We start from the raw sequence: 5,852 nt of genomic DNA on the forward strand, positions 1-5,852 counted from the left end.
GCGGTGCCTGTTAACAATTGCGGAGATAATATTCATTTTAGAGCTATTCCAAATTATCTTTTTTTCTTAACCACTCTGTGTGAGCAAATGATTATTTCTTGATACCGTGTTTCCTAGATGACCTTAACCTAGGTATATAAACAAAATTTTATAAAATAACACTGCAATACACGATTAATATGTGCGGTCGTCAAATATCTGACGATCGGACTTCACCGATCCTAAAGTCAAATCTCGCAGCATCTTTCTTTATCAATTTCCTTCGTAAACCTTGACCAAACTTATTTTTGAAAGCCTATATTCTATGATGCTTCATGTGTCTTTTGCTCGCTCATTTTCTCACCATTTGTATTCCCGATATCTGCGCACATTGTAAATCGTCCTGAACTGCTTTAATATAAGCTTACGAATGCGCCAGTACTGTAACAACAGAATAATCCAATAACTGGACAAAACATAAGAGCACACAGGAACTAATTATGTTATTCTTGCTTCAGACAAAGTAATTGAATTTGCAAGAAAAAAAACGCGAAACTTCGCACATCCACTTAAATATGCCATGTATGTTGCGATATCGCTTTAGTAATATTGTCACGTGGTAGTCACGTATAAAGAACACAGTAACAAAACGGTGGAAAACAAAATTAACTATTATTGGGCGAACTTGTGCCCAAAAAAACAGGCTCCATCTAAAGAACGGTGACACCGGCGAACACAGTCGACGATCGTCTAAAATCTTATCAGCGGGTCAGGCGCGTCGGCTTTTATACATCAATGGTTGAATGTTCCAAAGTATTCGCTGGGAGCCGCGTGTCTTCCGCACAGTTCTACACCATTCGCGTCGCGCATACATTCAATCAGTGTAAACAAGGTTCGGTGACAGACAGCGCATGGAACCATCAATAGCATTCCAGAAACGTCCTATACATGCAGGCCCGTCCTGCGCGATGCGACAACACTTGTTAGGCGGTGAAACGTGGTCACCCGATAAAGATAAAGATGTGCACGTGTCAATACTCCCCTCTTAAAGAGCATTGACCCGATGCTGCCAACAAATGAAGGTAATAAACGAAAACGCCCGTTGCGAAGAAACAACAAACCAAGGAAGTTAGTCAGCGTGCGTAGGAGGATTAGCAGGCACCACGTGGACAACTTGAGATTGTGCGCGGCGCCGCTGTGAATGCAAAATGCCGTCTGACAGGACCTCATTGTCCAGCTCGCGAATGCGTCGGATAATCTTGTAGGGTCCGAAAAAGCGTCGCAATAGTTTCTCACTGAGTCCTGGTCGACGTATTCGGGTCCAAACCTAAACACCGTCGCCAGTCTCGTACTGGACGTAGCGTCGTCGGAGGTTGTAGGGTCGGCTGTCGGCACGTTGCTGGTTCTCGGCGAGCGAGGTGTCGGGCTTCTTCAGTGCGCTGCAGATAGGTAGAGACATCAATATTCTCTTCGTCGGTGACGTGTTGTAGCATGGCGTAGAGAGTCGTAACCGGGTTCCTGCCGTAAACCACCTTGAACGGCATGATCGGTGTTGTTTCTCGCACCGCCGTGTTGTAAGCAAAGATTACGTGCGGCAGGACATGTCCCGCGTCTTGTGCTCGACGTCGACGTACATTGCTAGCATGTCGGCGAGGGTCTTGTTCAGGCGCTCCGTGAGACAATTCTTCTACGGCTGGTAGGCAGTTGTGCTCCTGTGGCTTGTGTGGCTGTATTGCAGAATGGCTTGGGTGAGCTCTGCTGCAAGTGCCGTTCCTCTGTCGGTGATGAGGACTTCTGGGGCACCTAGTTGGAGCAGGATATACTCAACGGAAAATTCTGCCACTTAAGCTGCGCTCCATTTCGATAGAGCTTTAGTTTCAGCGAAGCGCGTGATGTAGTCCGTCGCCACAACGATCCACTTATTTCCGAATGTTGATGCCGGAAATCGTTCAACAAATCCATCCCGATCTGTTGAAATTGTCAGGAAGGAGGTTCGTTCGGTTGTAGCAATCCCGCTGGCCTCGTCGGTGCTGTCTTGCGTCGCTGACAATCTCAGCATGTCTTGACGTAAAGGGCGACGTCGGCGGTCAGCCGCGGCCAGTAATACCTTTCCTGTATTCTCGACAGCGTCCGGGAGAGCCCCAGGTGCCCAGCGGTTGGATCGTCGTGTAGGGCGTGCAGTATTTCTGGACGCAGCGCTGAGGGTACAACAAGAAGGTAGCTGGCGCGGACTGGTGAGAAGTTCTTCTTCACGAGCAGGTTGCTTTGTAGCGTGAACGAAGACAGCCCGCGCTTAACTGCCCTAGGGACAACGTCGGTGTTCCCATCCAAATACTCGACGAGGCCTTTTAGCTCCGGGTCTTCTCTTTGCTCTTTAGTTAAGTCTTCCGCGCTTATTATTCAAAGGAAGGCGTCGTCGTCCTCGTCGTCTTGCGGTGGGGGATCGATGGGTGCGCGTGATGGGCAATCGGCGCCAGAGTGTTTTCGTCCGGACTTGTAGATTACTGTGACGTCATATACTTGCAGTGTCAGGCTACACCGTGCCAGCCGTCCTGAAGGATCCTTTAAGTTAGCTAGCCAACAGAACGCGTGATGGTCGCTGACGACATTGATTGGCCTACCATATAGGCATGGGTGGAGTTTTCCTGTAGCCAAAATGACGGCGAGGCGTTCCTTTTCAGTCGTAGAATAATTGCCTTCTGCTTTCGACAGCGACCGGCTAGCATAATATATAACCCGTTCAAGTGCTTGTTTTCTCTGGACTAGGACGGCACCGAACACTGGGCTACTGGCGTCAGTGTGGCTTTCGGTGTCGTCGCCCTCGTCAAAGGGTGCAAGTACAGGCGGTGACAGCATGCGTCGTTTGAGTTCTTGAAATGCGTCGCCCAGCGGCGTTTACCACTTGAACTTCACATCGCATTTGGTTAGATGTGTTAGTGGCTCCGCGACGCGTGAAAAATCCTTGCCGAAGCGCCTATAGTAGGCACAAATACCAAGGAACCAACGCATTGCCTTCTTGTCGATGGGCTGCAGGAATTTTGCGATGGGAGCTGTCTTCTGCGGGTCGGGGCAGACTCAACATGTCCTGAACATGTGGCCTAGGAGTAGAAGCCCATCGTAAGTGAAGCGGCACTTTTCCGGCTTCAGAGTGAGCCCTGATGACTTGATGGCCTCTAAGAATGCCGCAGGCCGCCTCAGGTGACCATCTAAATTTTCGGCGAGGCAACGACCTCATCCAAGTAAACAAGACACGTCCGCCACTTAATTGCTGCTAACACCGTGTCCACGACACTCTGAAACGTTGCAGGCGCTTAGCACAGTCCGAATGACATGACCTTGAACTCGTAGAGGCAGTCTGGCGTGATGAAAGCGGTCTTTTCGCGATCTCCCTCGTCGACTTCTATTTAAAGTAGCCAGACTTAAGGTCCGTCGATCAGAATATATAACGTTGCAAAGCCGATCCAATGAGCTGTCTACGCGCGAAATGGGGTATACGTCCTTCTTAGTTATTTTGTCAAGTCGAAGATAATCGACGCAGAAACGTAGGGTTCCGTCCTTTTTCTTCACCTAGACTACAGGAGATGCCTACAGGTTTTTCGACGGCTGGATGATGTTACCGCGCAGCATTTTGCCAACTTATCCCCTAATAGGGTCACGTTGTTACGTCTAAACTCGGTAAGGGCTCTGGCTGAATTGTCGAGGGCACTCTTCAGTTATTACGTGAAGCTGAGCGACTGGTGTTTGTCGAATCCTCGATGACATCGCAAAACAGTCTTTGGATCGTCAGAGAAGGCTTCTGAGCCGTTGCTGCTTACTCATGGGGAGACTTGGGTTTAAGTCGAAGCCTGGTTCGTGAACTATGGTGGCCGGCATAGATGCGACAGAATCCGAGAGGACAAACGCATGGCTGGCTTCGAGAATTTCCTCGATGTAGGTGATTGTCGTGCCTTTGTTGACGTGCTTGAACTCCTGGTTTAAGTTTGCCAGCAACAGCTTCGTATTTCCTCCGTGCAGTCCAGCGATTCCTCTTGCAACACACATTTTGCGGTCGAGTAGTAGGCATTGGTCACCCTCGATGACGCCTTCTACGTGAGCGGGTATTTAAGTGCCGATAGAAATAATAATGCTGGAGCGCGGTGCGATGCTCACTTGATCTTCGAGCAAACTCAAGGCGTGGTGACTACGAGAGCTCTCCGGCGGCATTGCTTACCTTCCGACAGCGTTATCGATTTCGACTCCAGGTCGATGATTGCGCCGTGTTGGTTAAGGAAGTCCATGCCGAAAATAAGATCTCATGTACATTTTTGGAGGATAACGAAGGTGGCAGGGTAAGTCCGGTCATAAACGGTACTTCCCTAGAGTGCACATTCCAGTCGCCGTAATGAGGTGCCCTCCAAGGGTCGGCATTTGAGGGTCTTCCCATGCAGCCTTAACTTTCTTTAACTGAGCGGCGATATGTCCATTCATGACAGAGTAATCGGCTCCTGTGCCCACTAAGGCGGTGACTGCGTGGCCGTCAAGAAGCACGTCGAGGTAGGTGATTTTTCGTCTCGCGTTACAGTTAAGTCTGAGCGTCGAATCACGGCTGCGTCGCGTTGAAGCATTGCTGGCACGTGGCGTCGTCAGGTCGTCTTTCGTCGTCGTATTCTTCGGTTCTAGACTTTGTCGTGGCGGCGGCCTGTCGTTGTTATGTTGTCTAGATAGTCTCTTCGGCGTCCTCATCGGCGGCGGATGATTTTCGTCAGTTCAACAAACAGCAACCGTACTTCCATCGGTTGCCACTTTTAGTTTTCCGGATATGGGCTCACAGAGCGGCCCCGGGCTGGGCCAGTGTATGGACGGCGCTGCAACGACAGGTAGCGGCCTGGCGATGGCGACCGGGACGGTCGTCGAGAACTCAACTGAGTAAACTAAGGTAACAACTAAGGTAAACTCATTGCTGGGGAACACGTAATAAATGTCGTGCGGATGCCTTTATGCGCAGTTTCTGGTAGGTCCAGTTGGTGTTTGCAAATCACATACAATTTCGCCGAGGAAATCTAAAAGAACACATATTATGTTTATTTATTCATTTAATATGTAGAGTTCTTAGGACATAAGCTAAATGATTGAACTGTTTCTCTTTGTCCTGCGGATGCTGTGAATTTCTCTGAAGAATTCTAAAACGTTCTAGACAGCTGGCATCACAAGAGACATCTGTGATGTGCATATTATTTCATTATTGTGAACTGTAAGATATGGCCAGGTTGAATCATCCGTGCAGTGGTCGCGTGATTTATTTGGACCGTTGTACTGTACGGATTAGGTTCCAGCTTCAATCGTCCCATTAGATATGCTCCATGATACACTCTAGCAGGAAAGCTAAAGACAAAACCAGCCCCAAGTCATGTGACAAAACCTGGTTTAATCTACTGATTTTCTTCGATCTGTCACAGCCGATGTCATGTAATGGTTTCGGAATGTGGAGTTTCGGAACTGAGGCTAATGGTAGCGATTTATTTTTGTCCGCCGAATAGATAGAAACACTCATTTGCACTCTCGACATAGAGTAATGAATGCATCGCATAGGAGCGAAACAAAAAAAAAACAGAAAAAAGCGCCCATCGATATTAATTTGTGCGTTCTTTCGGTTCATGAATTCTTGAACATCTGAACATTTATCACAGTTTGTAACCGCAAATACAGTGCAGTTTATATCAAACTACGAACCGCCGTCGTTAACTAGAATGTTTTCTGCAGACAATAAATTCTGAATTGAAGCAAAACTGGTCGTTTGTACATGCATGCCATATATTTTACGACTTGGCGTTATAAAGTTGGCACAACGCCAATGCTGAAAATGTACACCCGAAATGGGAGCAGAGCCTACCAGC

Source organism: Dermacentor variabilis, chromosome 8 (assembly GCF_050947875.1).
Source record: "Dermacentor variabilis isolate Ectoservices chromosome 8, ASM5094787v1, whole genome shotgun sequence".
Taxonomy (NCBI): domain Eukaryota; kingdom Metazoa; phylum Arthropoda; class Arachnida; order Ixodida; family Ixodidae; genus Dermacentor; species Dermacentor variabilis.